At 33.8% G+C, this 18,625-nt stretch overlaps 1 pseudogene; it reads left to right on the top strand.

Annotated features, from left to right (window-relative positions):
- The first annotated feature begins 5,782 nt into the window (after positions 1-5,782).
- Positions 5,783-10,466, top strand: LOC113712007 (indole-3-acetic acid-amido synthetase GH3.17-like; annotated as a pseudogene).
- Positions 10,467-18,625: the final 8,159 nt, after the last annotated feature.

The following is an 18,625-nucleotide window of genomic DNA, read 5'->3' as shown; positions in this document are numbered from 1 at the left end:
TCTAAGCGGTTAAGCTTGATCAAAAGAGACCAAGCTCTGATACCAATTGTAAGTGCCCGGTGCAACCCAATGAGTACAAACAAATTCACAATGATGCACAAAGATATATCAAATTTAAGCACAATAAAGAAAACTTAATTAAAGAGAAAGGATAAGAAATGCAAACCAAATATCAAACCAATAGCCTCTTCAATTGATGGCGATGCTAACCAAGATGTACAAGTGAAGGCTCACTCCTTCCTCACCCCAAACACTCTTTGGTTGAGCCAAGGAGTTTTACAACTATTCTAGTTAACCCTCAACAACCTACACTTGAAAGATCACTCACCCAATTAAGAACTATTTTATACAAATGAGGCAACCTTCACCAAGGTTTTACCACTCCGAGTGATAGGTTCACCTTCACCAAGGTTTTACTCCTCCTAGAGAGTAACCTTCACTTGAGCAACCTCACAACCCAACTTTCCCAACCCCTTATACAACCAACAAAGAATCTTTCTACTCAAAAATCTCACTTGTAAGCTTGTATTTTGTGTTGGCAAAATTCCCATGTCTTCTTGTGATTTGGGGTGTTTATAGAAGGTGAGAAATGGTTCCAAAAGGCTCTCCAACGGTCAAATATTAAATGCTGTCAAAACTAGCAGTTGGCCTGTCGGACGTTCGAACCACCTGTCGGACGTCCGAATCCTGCGTCCGAACGTCGTCAGAGAGTCATCAAATCTTTGCGAAATTTCTCGGACGTCCGATGCGATTGATGTACGTCCGAGGGGTGCGTTCGATCCTTCCGGACGTCCGATGCTTCCTGACGAGCGTCCGACAGAATATCCTTCCTGATGTTCTTCATCCTTTCGGACGTCCGATAGCTTCCTTTCGGACGTCCCACATGAGTGCCCTGTTTTTGCTTCTTCTTTTGTGCCACAAGAATCTGTTCTAACAAATTGCTCACATAAAAACATTAGCCCAAATCTACATTTTGGTTTGTTAGTCATCAAAACCAAGGATTGATCGACCAAGGTCAACATATTAAGTAATCATTATTGTAGTAATCTTTCTGGGGTAATCATTATTGTCTTGATCAAGCAATGCAGTATTGACCAACCAAAATCGATACGCGTCTTTTTTTTCCTTTCCTTCACGCAACAATTCATGTACCATTCCTACTATATATTACTCCCAAGATAGAGGATAAGGGGAAGCTAATGGAACTTGTGTATGGGATAAGAGGAACTTACCAAATCTCTCTCAAATCTCTTTTGTTAGCCTAAGGCAAAGGCAAGTTGATTAAACTATAAAACAGTCTTGATTCCCTTAATTGTTGATGGCTACTTCATCTCTACTCTACAGGCATCCAAAAAAAGAAAGCTTCTTCTTCCGCTGTTCCTGTCTTTATTTTTAATTTTCTTCTAAGGTTTTTAGTCTATTGTTTTCAGTGTGTTTAAATAAATCCCTTCCTTTGTTCTGGTTACTTTTGGTTTAATGAAGGGTTTATTCTTCTTATCCCTTAATCAATTTATTGATTTTATTCTCTTAAGGATGAGGGAGGAAGAAAGAAGACAAAATAACAAGAATTTGGTAACGAGGTATTTTTTTCCCTGGTTGGGAATTTTCGATCACTAAACTTTTGTTAATCAATTTTTCTTGGCGAGATTTATATTTTCTTCAAGTTTATTGGAATTTTTTTTTTTTTTTACTGCAACAGAATTCTCAGCTCCTAGTAAAGTGATAGTATTAGAAAGGCTTTGTCAGATCAGTGATGTTATGCTACATTTGTGCTGTAAAATTGTACCAATATTTTGCAATGAATGACAGCATATTCAAGAGGTGTTATAGAATGTTTTGTTATATAATTACTTGGAAAAATCTTTGAAAATAATAATATATCATTTTTTATGATGTAATGTATGTAAAATATATATATATAAAAATAGGATTCTCATAATGTTGTAACTCTCATAAGTGGCCGATCTAATAAGGATCTTTTCAAGAAGCAAAAATATCATAAGTTCCATGGGTGCAACCAAAAGTCAGCCTTTTGGTTGTATCTTGTGGGTTTAACTTAGGTGTTATTTGTGAAAATTTTTGCCAAAAGAAAAAAAGACCTATTGGAGAGATTAAAAACCGGAGTGAGTGAGTGCTCCTTAGTGCTTAGTAGAAACTCCCCTTATTCCTATCCCTGCGTTCCATATCGTTTGTTGAGAGTGTGCGTGAGTAGTACTTAAGTTCCATGAGTGTAACCAAAAGTCAGCATTTTGGTTGTATCTTGTGGGGTTAATCTAGGTGTTGTTTGTGAAAATTCTTGCCAAAAGAAGCAAAAATATCAAGCTTTTCATTGATAGAATCGCTGCTTTATTTGAGAATTCAAGAATTGTAGCATCCCGTGGAAATTTAATATAGTGCAATCACATTGGCAATGTAAATTGTGGATTATGAAAATTACTTCCATTGATCAACGTAAAACGTTTTTTTTTTTTTTTTGTGTTTTATTACCACAGTGATTTTTTAGTAGTCTTGCGGAAATATTTGCAGCTCAGGTACTTCAGGGGGGAAGCACAAATTGATCCCAACGACCAGTGAAAAGCCAAACTTCTGTGCGTTCTTCTACATTAACCTCGTTTCTAAAGTGCTAAACAAACAAGAAAAGAAAACAAAGAAAAAAGAAAAGCTATTTTCAACTTTTTTTTCTTGATTTATTGCGTCAGGTTGAAAACAGCAATCCAAAGAAGAATATACAGCAAGCTGATCTGCCTTTTCGATTCAGGTATTTCTCAAACTTGAATGGAGGAAAACGGATGCACTTTCTTTTCATGGCGCCCCCTATAACTACTTCTAGTGGATTGGTGGTAAGAAATGTAATAAAAAGTGGATTTACCGATAAGAAATTAAGAAGAAAGACAAAATTCAAGAGGGACTAAATCCTTGGCTCCAATTTGCCGTGTCTTCTGTACACAGCGGGGGTTTCGTGGTAAGCATTACTCCACTAGGTAAGTAGTGGAGTAACAACTCTAAATACAAATGGTGTTTCAATTTGTTTGATCTGCAAACAGGTCCTAACAAGTGACAAGATGCCAAAAATAGCATGTGGTCTTTTTTTTTAGAAGGAAAAAAGGTTATTCCATTCTAAGCTAAAGTAGGCCAATGATGCATCTTTCAACAATTTATAGTGGATTTTACAGATTGCCTATTAATAAGAGACTGTTGATAATGGAAGTCGAATCTCAACTTCTTTTAAGCAAAATAAATGAGTCTTACCAATTGAACCCACTCTCAACAATCTATGCAATATCCATTCAACTTAGGTTTTTGTATTGTGTTATTTTTAGGGTTTTTGTAGGTATAAAATGGGGGATATTCTCATGGGGAAAAGTGTTCACAATACCACTCCCCAATTCAAATATGTACAAAGGAGAGATTTTGGTTTTAAATATTGGCACAGAAGAAATAGCTGAAGAAGACCTTTCATTAAAGATCATGTGCTTTGTACCTATTTGTAATCCCCCGCAAACAAGGACACAATAGAGAAGAAAATTTTAGATTGTGCATCATGAGGGTATAATAGTTAGTTATGGGTAAATTGGTCATTATGACCATGGGAACAGAGTTGAGCACACTCCTTTAGATTTGACCACCGTTCAAAATGCTATATTTTAAGTTGAGAGTTGCAAACTTCAAGGAGTGAAAATTCAGGGGTCATACATTTAACTTTTTTAAATGACATATTTTCTCCGATGGGAGAATACTTTTATCCAATGGCATGAGAAGGGTGAACTTATCAAGGCTAGAAATTCTGATGGCATAATTGTCTTTTTAGCTACTGACATAAAACAAAGTTCATTTCATGGCTTTGACCATTATTCATGGGGTTTGATCTGCATACTTGGTGAATGAAGGGGCTAAACTATAATTGAGCCTAATTGCGTGTGGCTACTTTAATTAACCTAAACTTATCAAGGCTGGATCCATAACTCATTCACATTAAAAACAGTATAGCTTTCTTCTATAAATCAGTACGTTGTTCACGTTAATTGTGGAGACCTATATAAATTCGTTGTATTTGCTCCACCGTTAACTAGCCATCATAAATTTTGAGGTTCATCAAGCTCTCCGGAGTAAAGTATGAATACAATGTTCTTCCACAACCAAGTTAGTAGCAGCAACCATTGTTTTCAACTAGTTTGATCTGAACAAAGTCCTAATAGGACGCCAAAAAAAGCATGTGGTCTTAATTTCTTTTTGGTAATTATAATATTTGGGTGGAGAAAAAAGATTATCTTATTCCAATTCAGGGTAGGCTGGTGACGTATTTATCAGAACATACAATGCTAGGAAATTGCACGACAAATTCTTCTCAAAATTCTCCATATGTCATATGAAGCACCTTGAAATCCTCCATACGTCATATGGAGCACCTTATAGTGGTTCTTATAGATTACTTGTCCCCAATGTTTAGCTTATATGTCAAATGAGTCCCCAATATTTTCACAAATATAAATTTACCCCCTAAAATTTGTGATTTTAGACAGCTTTGGACAACTAATGGAAAATCATCATAACTAATGGTTAACATCAAATTGGCATTAGTCAAAAGTTTTGAATTCGTATTTCTAGTCCCTAATGTTTCAAGTTTGGATCATTATGTTCCCATGAGTTTTAAGTAGTTGCAATTAGAGCTTTGAAAATAAAATAATATGTGAGTTAAATTAAACATACAACAAATATGTTCCTAAATTTCTATAAAATTTCATGAAAACACATTATATTGACACAGCATGGTGGTAGCTTATATATATATTTGTAAAATAAATTACAATTTGGATGACAATAGGGCAATAACAAATAAAATATAAAGGAGAATTCTGGTTTTATAATTTAAGTTTATTATAATTACTACTACACAAATTGTTGCATGTCTTGTGCATGTAGATTTTAAATTCTTGTAGTTAGTCATTGTACTTATAAAAACAAATGGAAAAAAGTATAAATGTGAAGTGATTATAGGAATTCTTTATAAAACTTTCTTTTATTTCTTGTTGTCTTTCCCATTAATTAAAATTCAATGTTCCAATACTATAGATTTAAAGGATTTATTTTGATATCTATGTAACTTAATAATCATTTAATGTTCCATATGATGTGTATAAAATACCAATTTCATTTCAAACTCAATTGTTAACCTATTAAAATGTAAAAAAAATTAATTACTTATAGAAAGTATATATTCAAAGGGAAACTTAATTAAGTTTTTTATCACTAAAAATAAAAATAATAAAACTCATAATCAATTAATTATTAATAGTGAGAAACAATAAGACAGATATATTTTAACAAATTTTAGACTAACTATGCAAAAGAAAAGAAACAAATGGGATACTATTGGGATGAATAAATAAAATAATAATAAAAAAGAAAAAAAAATTTAATTATAATTCCTATGACCCATTTAATTTACATCTGATTTAATACTAAATCCTTAATATCACTGTTTAAAATTTAAGAGAAGATAATAATTCAAAATCAAAACATTGAGGACTAGAAGTGCTAAGCAAAAATTGTTGACTAGCAGCAATTTGATGTTGACCATTAGTCATTGGTCTTTTTTCGCTAGTTGTCAGAAATTCGTCTAAAATCACAAACTTTGCTTTGGGACGAGATTTGTTTTAATCGAAACATTGAAGACTAATTTGATACATGGGCCAAGCAATGGGGACTAAATCTGCAACTCTCCCGGTATGTATATACAATTTCCGGTCAACTTTTGATGAATAAGGACCGACGGAAACAACTTCCTGTATCACTGGCAATTGGTCGACCTTGGCAGCTTCACTGCTCCCTGGTCCCTGCATCACTGAATAGCAGTCGACAAAAATTAGGTCTCAACGGCTTCATTTTTTCCAGGTGAGGTATATTTGCGCCGTAGGATTATATGCAATCATGTTCCTTTTAAGTGTGGTATATTGGCTTCCTTGATTAATTTCCTTTTGTTGTTTCTGATGTGATTCATATGTTTTTCTTTTTTCCTATGCTGTATGCTTACTTGGCCATATATTTACATTTTTTTTTCGAATGCTTTGCATTTGTGGGTCGAAAGTCAACAAGATTCATACGGTCAAGTTGTTAATCCTGTCTTAAGATGTAGTTCTTTTAGTCAAGTTGCTTTGCATTTGTAGTCCTTTTAGTTGTTAATCCTGATAAGTTTGGTGATTTTAGTTGCCTTTGGTTGAAAGACGAAGCTCTGTAAATTGGTAATCAAAACACTACCCACCTTTTTATCTGGCAAACTCCTGTTTACTAGAAAACCCCGAAAATCAACAACACTTTTGTATTAATTATGCTAAATTACACTTTAACCTTCAGTAGTTTAGTGCTTTTCCATATAAACCTCTTATCATTTCAAAAATCGGACGGCAGACATAACTACATCATAGTTTGGACTAAAATGTCAAAATAACCAAATTTACATTTAGTAACAGAATCTACTAGAATATCAAAAATACCCCTATGTTAATATGAAAACTACTAGTTAACCAAATGGGTGTTATGTATAAATTTTTAAAACAAAAGGGAGTTATGTGAAAAAACACTAAACCATAAGGGAGTAAAATGTCATGCACACTACGTTTACATATTTTGGCCATTTTAGTTATTTTAGTTTCTAAATGAGGGTAATCTCATCATTTTAGTTAGTAGGGTTGTAAACAAATGTAATCAAGTCGAACACCCGAATGTTAAAGTTTGTTTGATTATTTTAATAAGTTTGAAATTTTGTTCAAGGTTGGCTTGTTTATTTGCTGAACTGAGTTTGAACGAACTTTTTATCGAGTTTGAATGTTATCAAACATAAAACATTGTTCAAATTTGGCTTGACTAGTTGGTTAACCACGATCGAACGAGCTCTTACCAAGTGAACTCGATTCGAGTATCGAGTGTGTTAGTTCATTTTTCAGCCCAATCAGTTGGTTCCTTTGTAAAGTACCATTTTTGTCACTTTGAAACTTTAGTTCAAACCATAAGGATTTATACACAGCTTTGTAAACTACAGGAGAGTTATGTGGAAAAGCAGTAAACCACAAGGGGTAAAGTATAATTTATCCTATTAATTATATTGCAGAGTACAACTGGTATCTAGTATATTTTTGCCGCATTTCGGAAGATGCATACGAATAAGCTTCCTTTTATGACTAGAAACGTGCCATTCATTTAAATTTTGGATCACCTCTCTAGGGGTGTTATTAGCCAAATCAAGCCCAAATATTGAGGTACTAGAACTCAAGATCAAAGAAAATTAATTTGTGGTTGAGTCCAAGCTCAAGTTCGATGAATATCATGTGTTCATGCTTGAGTTTGACGCAAGAAAATTATGAGGACGAGCTGAAGCTCAAGATTGAGCTTGCTCGACAAAATATACATAAAAACTCTATAAGCTAAATAAGGAATATTACATGGAGAACCTACTCAATTCGTATAGCAACTCAAATTACTCGAACTCGATTTGAGTTCGATTTTGACTGAACTCAAGCATGGATATAGATCCATAAGAGCTCGATCATTTGGCAATTTTGGATTGTGCAAGTGATGATCATAGCATAAGGAGACCAAGCAACTCAATGAGTTTTTCTGTTTACACCATTACAAATTTAGAATGGTAACATACAGCAAACTAACTAGGCATCTAGGAGAAGGGAATGAGGATGATAGGACGGATCACCTGGCCAATGGGTTTAAAACGGCTTAACCATGGCGTAAATCTTTTTCTCAAGACAATGTAGTTGAGCGTGGTTATTCATTAATTAATTTCCCTGTATATTTCCCATCCCCAAACTCAGATTCTGCATTTCTTTTCTTTACCAGAATGCTGCCAACCTTTGATCCAAGAGATACTGAAGCTGGTTCGAGGATTTTGGAGGATATAACCAGCAATGCTGGTCATATACAAGAACAGGTCCTGGAGGAGATTTTAACTAAAAATGCAAGCACCGATTACTTGAAAAGTTTTCTTAATGGTCACTCTGATAAGGGACTATTCAAGAATAAAGTTCCTGTGGTAGATTATGAAGATATCAAGATTTACATCGATCGAATTGCACTGGATGGAGAGCCATCTCGGATTTTAACTAATGAATCCATTACTGAGCTAATGATCAGGTAAATCAGTTTCTTTGATTTATTGTAAATAGATTAAAGGAAACTCCTAAATGGAGTGAGAGTAAAGTCAATAGTGTTGAAGAGCGAGTTATTTCTATTCGTTTTCATGAATTTCTTGTTTTTCTTAACTGAAAACATCAACTTCGTTGGCAGCTCGGGCACTTCAGGTGGGAAGCAAAGTGGATTCCAAAAACTGCTGAAGAGGGAGAGCGCAGGGCCTTCTTTATTTGTCTCCTTGCTACTGTTCAGAATAGTTAAATTCACTAATGCAATGAATTTACAGTTGTTATTCCATCAGCAGAATTATGAGAGTCAAATAAAAGGTGCTAAATGTATAGCTTTGAAATAAGGTACCTCCACGGCTTAAACGATGGGAAAGCGCTGTTCTTTGTCCTTATCAACTCGGATATCCACACTCCTGGTGGCTTAGTTTTAAGAACAACTACAGCAAGCGAGATAAAGAACAGAAAAGACAGATATCCTGAGGTTATGTTGTGTGAAGATACCAATCAGAGCTTGTATAGTCAATTACTTTGTGGCCTTGTGCAGCGAGATGCGATAGTAAGCATTGGTACATTTTTCGCCTCGGGTTTGCAAAGGATAATCAAATTTTTTGAGGAACATTGGCAAGAAATGTCTTCCAACATAAGAACTGGACAAATGAGTGATTGGATCACTGACCCTAAATGCAAAAGGACTGTCTCCTTGATTTTGAGCAAACAAATGCCAGATTTGGCCGATTCAATTGATCTTGTGTGCCAAGAAAAATCTTGGGAAGGAATAATTAAGAAGATCTGGCCAAGGACCAAGTATGTCCAGGCCATAATTACTGGGTCCATGGCACAGTACATTCCCGCGCTTGAATTCTATACAGGAAGGTTACCTGTAGTTTCACCAGCCTATGTTTCTTCAGAGGCATGTTTTGGGATAAATTTTAAACCATTATGCAATCCTTATGATGTCTCATATACTTTTATACCAAACATGGCTTACTATGAGTTCATACCAATTGGTAATCATCAAGATCCAAACTGCACCAATAGCAAGGATGCTCACTTGAAAGATCACATTGTGGATCTTGCTAATGTTAAGATTGGCCAACATTACGAACTTCTTGTCACGACCTGTACCGGTAAGATCTATATACTTTTGACCTGAAAAAAGATCTCTATACTTTTGATTGACCTAATTGCATATGGTATACTGTAGACGTGAACTATAATTCTGTTAGTCTGTCCCATGAAGTACTCTGCAGACACAAAATTGCCTCTTGAACTGTTTGCATCTTATTACCAGAAGGTGTCTTCTGATTTCCATCTGAATCTATTTATCATGTTCTAAAATGGAAGTATCTCCATTTGTTTCTGCTTAACAATATGTAATGTGCAAGAGTTGTTTTGATGTTCAAATTTGTCAGATATAGGTACTGCATTCTGGTTTTTCGTGCATCTATTATCCTGATAAACATAAACAATGATGATTAGGGAGTTTAGAAGCTCAATCGCTCTGATATCTAGAATATTGATAGAAGCGTGTACTTTCAGGTTTATACAGGTACAGAATGGGGGATATTCTCCTGGTGACAGGTTTTCACAATACCACTCCCCAATTCAAATTTGTACAAAGGAGAAATGTGGTTTTGAGCATTGACACAGATAAAACAACTGAACACGACCTCCAGAATGCAGTTACAATTGCAATGCATATCCTTGAACCACTTGGGTTCTTTCTTTTGGATTACAGTAGCTATGCTGATACATCCTCTATTCCTGGTCACTATGTACTCTTTTGGGAGCTTCAACTCAGATCAAACGATGATATACCTGAACTTGATCAGGTTAAAATGGAAAAATGCTGTAGTTTACTGGAACAATCTCTGGACCTGGAATATAAGATGCTGAGGAATCAGAGCATCAGTACCATCGGTCCTTTGGAAATTAGAGTTGTGAAACAAGGAACATTCAACGTGCTCGTGGACTTTTATGTTTCTCGAGGAACTTCTTTAAACCAGTACAAGACACCTAAGAACATAAAGTCTGAGAAAGCCATTGAAATTCTGGACTCCAGAGTGGTGGGAAAATTTTACAGCAGAGAAGTACCTAATCAAGACTCGTAGCCTGTGGTCTTCAAGAATCTTTTTGCATATTTCATCCTAGGCATTCATATACCTTGTCTTGCAATGTCAAAATTTAAAAGTAATTCACCATTTTATGGATGCATTTGTGTTCTACTATTTTTCAGTTTGTTTGTGAAGCTTGGTGGATGAGGACAGTATCTGAAACTCTTGTACTCATCAAATTGAGGGCAATGCTATTCTAGTAGCAAAAGATGTTATTCTCCTCTCATGGAGTTTCCTAGTGAGAGTTTATTCTCTCTTAGGAATTTTTCGTGATGTTTTCTCCTCTCCTAGAGATTTCTAATGATAGCTTTTGTAGTTTATTCTATTTGTTGTATTATATCTAAGTTTTCTCCTATTTGGTTGTTGGACCTAAAATCTTTTAGATCTACCTCATTAGATCTCACTTTAACATCTGAATTTAAATCAGTTCATTAGTAGGTCTGGGAGAAAAGAAGCAACACAGTTGGAAGCATCAATAGATGATATTGGGGCAATAAGGGTTTTATCTTTTGATATTTTTGGGGTTTTACAGTGTAATATTCTATTGATTTTCTAGATTTGTAATATCAAGTATTTGTTTTTCAGATCTGTTTGTATCTATGATTGATTGGTATAATTATTGCCATTAGTACAGATTTAATGTTATGATGATGTTTTATTAAATAGAAAAAAGCTGGTCAAATTTAATTTAATAATTATAAATATGGATTGCTAGGCTATGACTGGATATCAACAATATAGATGAAACTAATCTACCAAGTAGATGGGGGAAATTTAGGAACCCAAATTTGGAAGAACGGCTTGACTGGAACTTAAAACAACATGACATTGCAGAGATAGAAGATGCAGATTGGCAGGTGTTTGATTCACGAACTTTTTTTTTATTTTGCCTGGTATGCTGGGAACCTTTACAACTAAGATAAAATCAATGCTCAAACAGTGATAGCCCAAGCCGAATTCAGTGAGGAATCTCTCACCAAGTATCATAGAGCATTACAGAAGGAGTTGAAGTTTATCAATTGCAGTAAGCCCCAAATTGAATGGGTGAAACTAAATGTGGATGTAGCATCAAGCAACGGTTTAGGATAAGCTGGAACAGGAGGACTAATTAGAGGTGAAGGGGGTTACTCGATGAATGGGTTCTGTGTCAGCTTGGGAACTACAAATAACATGGACCTCATTTGGCAAGTGAATCTTTTGGGTGTTTGTTTAAAATTTTACTGCAGCTTACTGTAGAAGTTGTAGAAATTTTTTTTGAAAAGTGTAAATTTTTGGATATTTTGAAATGTATAGTTTAAAAACTTTGAGACAATAAGAGACAATAAGGGCAGTCTAATCTCTACATGGTCAATCCCAACCTCATTAAGAGGAGAGGCTGCAACCTTGGAAGCTCATGCTATCAGAACTGCCTTGCTCAAAGCATTGAAGGAAAATTGGACGTCCATCTTGATACTTTCTGACTGCAAAGTTCTGGTTGACAAATTAAACCACATGAGTGAAGACCTATCTGACATCAACATTTTCCTGAGAGATATCAGGACATTAAGTAGGTCTTTTTGGCGTTGTACTTTCTCCTTTGTTAAGCGAGAAATCAACACATGTAGTCATGGTTTGGCGAAATTCGCCACTAACCTTATTAACGAAACTAGGTGGAAGAACAGTTTCCCTGTGTGGACCTCTATGGCTACACAAAGTGATTATCTGGCAGCTGCCAGCTAGTATGTACATGTCTCTTGATGTATCAAAGATATTGATGATATAAATGAATGACTTTTGACAAAAAAAAAAGGGTTAATTACATTTACCTCCCCTAAGGTTTGACCATATTACCAATCAATCCCTGTAATTTGTCCAAATAACGGTCTCACCCTTTGAATGATCAAACATTTAACAAAAACCCCCTTAATGCCGAAAATGCCCTTATTGAGGCCATGTTCATTAAAAAAAGAACATATTTTTATTTTATTAACCCTGAAGCAATCCAAAAAAATAGAAAAAAGTTTTTGCTTATTATTTTATAAAAACCATATCTTTGCTTCCATAAATAGTTTTGAATCAATAATTATTTTAAATCTTAAAAATGAATATTAAAAATTAGATAAATTGAAAGAAAAATAAAAAAGAAGCAATTATTTTAAATCCTCAAGTATGGTTCAAATTTGTGGTTCAAGGCATGTTGCGGAGAACACAAGGCATGTTTTCCTCAATTTGAACCATACTTCAGGATTTAAAATAATTGCTTCTTTTTTTATTTTTCTTTCAATTTATCTAATTTTTAATATTCATTTTTAAGATGTAAAATAATTATTGATTCAAAACTATTTATGGAAACAAAGATATGGTTTTTATAAAATATTAAGCAAAAACTTTTTTCTATTTTTTTGGATTGCTTCAAGGTTAATAAAATAAAAATATGTTCTTTTTTCAATGCAACATGGCCTCAATAAGGGCATTTTCGGCATTAAGGGGGTTTTTGTTAAATGTTTGATCATTCAAAGGGTGAGACCGTTATTTGGACAAATTACAGGGATTGATTGGTAATATGGTCAAACCTCAGGGGATTCTTCTACATTAACCTCGTTTCTAATGTGCTAAACAAACAAGAAAAGAAAACAAAGAAAAAAGAAAAGCTATTTTCAACTTTTTTTTTTCTTGATTTATTGCGTCAGGTTGAAAACAGCAAGCTGATCTGCTTTTCGATTCAGGTATTTCTCAAACATTCTTTCTGACATTTTCTTACGAAAGTAAGAATTTTTGGCAAACTTGAATGGAGGAAAACGGATGCACTTTCTTTTCATGGCCCCCCCATAACTACTTCTAGTGGATTGGTGGTAAGAAATGTAATAAAAAGTTGATTTACCGATACGAAATTAAGAAGAAAGACAAAATTCAAGAGGGACTAAATCCTCGGTCCCTCCTTTAATTTTCTACTGAAATCATTTTGGCAGTCGGGAAAAAAAAAACTTTGCTCCAATTTGCCGTGTCTTCTGTACACAGCGGGGGTTTCGTGGTAAGCATTACTCCACTAGGTAAGTAGTGGAGTAACAACTCTAAACACAAATGGTGTTTCAATTTGTTTGATCTGCAAACAGGTCCTAACAAGTGACAAGATGCCAAAAATAGCATGTGGTCTTTTTTTTTTTTTTTGTAATAATAAAGTTTAGAAGGAAAAAAGGTTATTCCATTCTAAGCTAAAGTAGGCCAATGATGCATCTTTCAACAATTTATAGTGGATTTTACAGATTGCCTATTAATAAGAGACTGTTGATAATGGAAGTCGAATCTCAACTTCTTTTAAGCAAAATAAATGAGTCTTACCAATTGAACCCACTCTCAACAATCTATGCAATATCCATTCAACTTAGGTTTTTGTATTGTGTTATTTTTAGGGTTTTATAGGTATAAAATGGGGGATATTCTCATGGGGAAAAGTGTTCACAATACCACTCCCCAATTCAAATATGTACAAAGGAGAGATTTTGGTTTTAAATATTGGCACAGAATAAATAGCTGAAGAAGACGTTTCATTAAAGATCATGTGCTTTGTACCTATTTGTAATCCCCCGCAAACAAGGACACAATAGAGAAGAAAATTTTAGATTGTGCACCATGAGGGTATAATAGTTAGTTATGGGTAAATTGGTCATTATGACCATGGGAACAGAGTTGAGCACACTCCTTTAGATTTGACCACCGTTCAAAATGCTATATTTTAAGTTGAGAGTTGCAAACTTCAAGGAGTGAAAATTCAGGGGTCATACATTTAACTTTTTTAAATGACATATTTTCTCCGATGGGAGAATACTTTTATCCAATGGCATGAGAAGGGTGAACTTATCAAGGCTAGAAATTCTGATGGCATAATTGTCTTTTCAGCGACTGACATAAAACAAAGTTCATTTCATGGCTTTGACCATTATTCATGGGGTTTGATCTGCATACTTGGTGAATGAAGGGGTTAAACTATAATTGAGCCTAATTGCGTGTGGCTACTTTAATTAACCTAAACTTATCAAAGCTGGATCCCTAACTCATTCACATTAAAAACAGTATAACTTTCTTCTATAAATCAGTACGTTCACGTTAATTGTGGAGACATATATAAATTCATTGTATTTGCTCCATCGTTAACTAGTCATCATAAACTTTGAAGTTCATCAAGCTCTTCGGAGTAGAGTAGGAATACAATATGTTCTTCCACAACCAAGTTAGTAGCAGCAACCATTGTTTTCAACTAGTTTGATCTAAACAAGTCCTAATAGGACGCCAGAAAAAGCATGTGGTCTTAATTTCTTTTTGGTAATTATAACATTTGGGTGGAGAAAAAAGATTATCTTATTCCAATTCAGGATAGGCTGGTGACGTATTTATCAGAACATACAATGCTAGGAAATTGCACCACAAATTCTTCTCAAAATTCTCCATATGTCATATGAAGCACCTTGAAATCCTCCATATGTCATATGGAGTACCTTATAGTGGTTCTTATAGATTATTTGTCCCCAATGTTTAGCTTATATGTCAAATTAGTCTCCAATATTTTCACAAATATAAATTTACCCCCTAAAATTCGTGATTTTAGACAGCTTTGGACAACTAATGGAAAATCATCATAACTAATGGTTAACATCAAATTGGCGTTAGTCTAAAGTTTTGAATTCGTATTTCTAGTCCCTAATGTTTCAAGTTTGGATCATTATGTCCCCATGAGTTTTAAGTAGTTGCAATTAGAGCTTTGAAAATAAAATAATATGTGAGTTAAATTAAACATACAACAAATATGTTCCTAAATTTCTATAAAATTTCATGAAAACACATTATATTGACACAGCATGGTGGTAGCTTATATATATCTTTGTAAAATAAATTACAATTTGGATGACAATATGGCAATAACAAATAAAATATAAAGGAGAATTCTGGTTTTATAATTTAAGTTTATTATAATTACTACTACACAAATTGTTGCATGTCTTGTGCATGTAGATTTTAAATTCTTGTAGTTAGTCATTGTACTTATATAAACAAATGAAAACAAGTATAAATGTGACGTGATTATAGGAATTCTTTATAAAACTTTCTTTTATTTCTTGTTGTCTTTCCCATTAATTAAAATTCAATGTTCCAATACTATAGATTTAAAGGATTTATTTTAATATCTATGTAACTTAATAATCATTTAATGGTCCATATGATGTGTATAAAATACCAATTTCATTTCAAACTCAATTGTTAACCTATTAAAATGTAAAAAAAATTAATTACTTATAGACAATATATATTCAAAGGGAAACTTAATTAAGTTTTTATCACTAAAAATAAAAATAATAAAACTCATAATCAATTAATTATTAATAGTGAGAAACAATAAGACAGATATATTTTAACAAATTTTAGACTAACTATGCAAAAGAAAAGAAACAAATGGGATACTATTGGGATGAATAAATAAAATAATAATAAAAAAGAAAAAAAATTTTAATTATAATTCCTATGACCCATTTAATTTACATCTGATTTAATACTAAATCCTTAATATCACTGTTTAAAATTTAAGAGAAGATAATAATTCAAAATCAAAACATTGAGAACTAGAAGTGCTAAGCAAAAATTGTTGACTAGCAGCAATTTGATGTTGACCATTAGTCATTGGTCTTTTTTCGCTAGTTGTCAGAAATCTGTCTAAAATCACAAACTTTGGGACGAGATTTGTTTTAATCGAAACATTGAAGACTAATTTGATACATGGGCCAAACATTGGGGACTAAAACTGCAACTCTCCCTGTATGTATATACAATTTCCGGTCAACTTTTTTGATGAATAGGGACCGACGGAAACAACTTCCTGTATCACTGTCATTTGGTCAACCTTGGCAGCTTCACTGCTCCCTGGTCCCTGCATCACTGAATAGCAGTCGACAAAAATTAGGTCTCAAAGGCTTCATTTTCTGCAAGATTTTTGCGGTGGAATCATAGTCCAATCAAGATTTTTTCTTATGCTGTATGCTTACTTGGTCATATATTTACATTTTTTTTTCGAATGCTTTGCATTTGTAGGTCGAAAGTCAACAAGATTCATGCGGTCAAGTTGTTAATCCTGTCTTAATATGTAGTTCTTTTAGTCAAGTTGCTTTGCATTTGTAGTCCTTTTAGTTGTTGATCCTGATAAGTTTGGTGATTTTAGTTGCCTTTGGTTGAAAGACGAAGCTCTGTAAATTGGTAATCAAAACACTACCCACCTTTTTATCTGGCAAACTCTCTGTTTACTAGAAAACAGGGGCGGATTTAAAGTTGGGGCAGTGGGGGAAACTTAAATCCCTATAATACATCTACAATTTTGACATAATTTTAAAGGTGCTCTAGAATTTTTTTTAGAAAAAATGTGAAAGAATGGGTTACAAAATTTATCATTCACTTTCCTCCTCTAGTTCCCATTTTCCCACCTACAGGGCCAAGTACCAATTATATCAGTCATTTCTTTTGGTCCCCACTTCCCACGTTCCCTTTACTCCTGTGGTCCCCCATTTTCCTTCACAACCGGCTCCTCTTCTTCCACACCCAAGCCAACTACTTTTTCTTTTTATCACTTCATCCAATTATCATTTACTTCCTTTGTCTCCACTCCTCAATTTCCCTTTCCTCATCTGGCTCTCGGTTGTCCCCACTCCCCAACATACATACGAGAGCCATTTTTTTTTCCACAACCAAAGCTTGTTACTCTTTCTTTTGATCACTTCATCCTATTTAGAGATTGCACCAGAATCAATTGATCTTCTAAGACTTGGGTCCGCCACATTTTGCAGCTCTTTTCACCAACTTTGGGAGACCATCAAAATCAGGTTCTAAACGTACAATTACTTCTTATTATTATTATTTTAAGTTTGTTTGCAAATACATTTCTAGAGCATGAGACTATTACTGTTTTAGCGAAATTTGAAAATTGATTAGTTAATGTAATAACTAATAAATGGGTTATTTAATAAATATTTTAACTTGTGAAATGGTGATTTTATGCATGAGACTTTTTTTTTTGCTTAAAAAATTAGAAAAACAGTAGATAAAAAATTTTAGTGTTATTTTTGCCCCCACTAAGATTTTTTTCTGGATCCGCCCCTGCTAGAAAACCCCGAAAATCAACACTTTTGTATTAATTAGGCTAAATAACACTTTAACCTTCCGTAGTTTAGTGCTTTTCCATATAAACCTCTTATCATTTCAAAAATCGGACGGCGAACATAACTACATCATAGTTTAGACTAAAATGTCAAAATAACCAAATTTACATTTAGTAACAGAATCTACTAGAATATAAAAAATACCCCTATGTTAATATGAAAACTACTTGTTAACCAGATGGGTGTTATGTATAAATTTTGAAAACAAAAGGGAGTTATGTGAAAAAACACTAAACCATAAAGGACTAAAATGTCATGCACACTAAACCATAAGGGTAATCTCATCATTTTAGTTAGTAGGGTTGTAAACAAATGTAATCAAGTCGAACACCCTAATGTTCAAGTTTGTTTGCTTATTTTAATAAGTTTGAAATTTTGTTCAAGGTTGGCTTGTTTATTTGCTGAACTGAGTTTGAACGAACTTTTTATCGAGTTTGAATGTTATCAAACATAAAACATTGTTCAAATTTGGCTTGACTAGTTGGTTAACCACGATCGAACGAGCTCTTAACAAGTGAACTCGATTCAAGTATCGAGTATGTTAGTTCATTTTTCAGCCCAATCAGTTGGTTCCTTTGCAAAGTACCATTTTTGTCACTTTGAAACTTTAGTTCAAACCATAAGGATTTATACACAGCTTTGTAAGCTACAGGAGAGTTATGTGGAAAAGCAGTAAACCACAAGGGGTAAAGTATAATTTATCCTATTAATTATATTGCAGAGTACAACTGGTATCTAGTATATTTTTGCCGCATTTTGGAAGATGCATACGAATAAGCTTCCTTTTATGACTAGAAACGTGCCATTCATTTAAATTTTGGATCACCTCTCTACGGGTGTTATTAGCCAAATCAAGCCCAAATATTGAGGTACTAAAATGTATAGATTTTAAAAACAAAAGGTAGTTATGTGGAAAAACACTAAACCATAAGGGACTAAAATGTCATGCATTTTGTGTTTTCATACTTTGGCCATTTCAGACATTTTAGTTTCTAGATGAGGATAATCTCAACATTTCAGTTGATAGGGATATAAACGAATCTAATCAAGTTGAAAACCCTTATGTTCAAGTTTGTTTGATTATTTTAACAAGCTTGAAATTTTGTTCAAATTTGACTTATTTATTTGCCAAACCGAGTTTGAACGAATTTTTTATAGAGTTTGTATGTTATCGAACATAAAAAACTATTCA

This window comes from Coffea arabica, chromosome 10e, assembly GCF_036785885.1.
Source record: "Coffea arabica cultivar ET-39 chromosome 10e, Coffea Arabica ET-39 HiFi, whole genome shotgun sequence".
NCBI lineage: Eukaryota > Viridiplantae > Streptophyta > Magnoliopsida > Gentianales > Rubiaceae > Coffea > Coffea arabica.
This window is presented reverse-complemented; position numbering and strand designations above follow the sequence as displayed.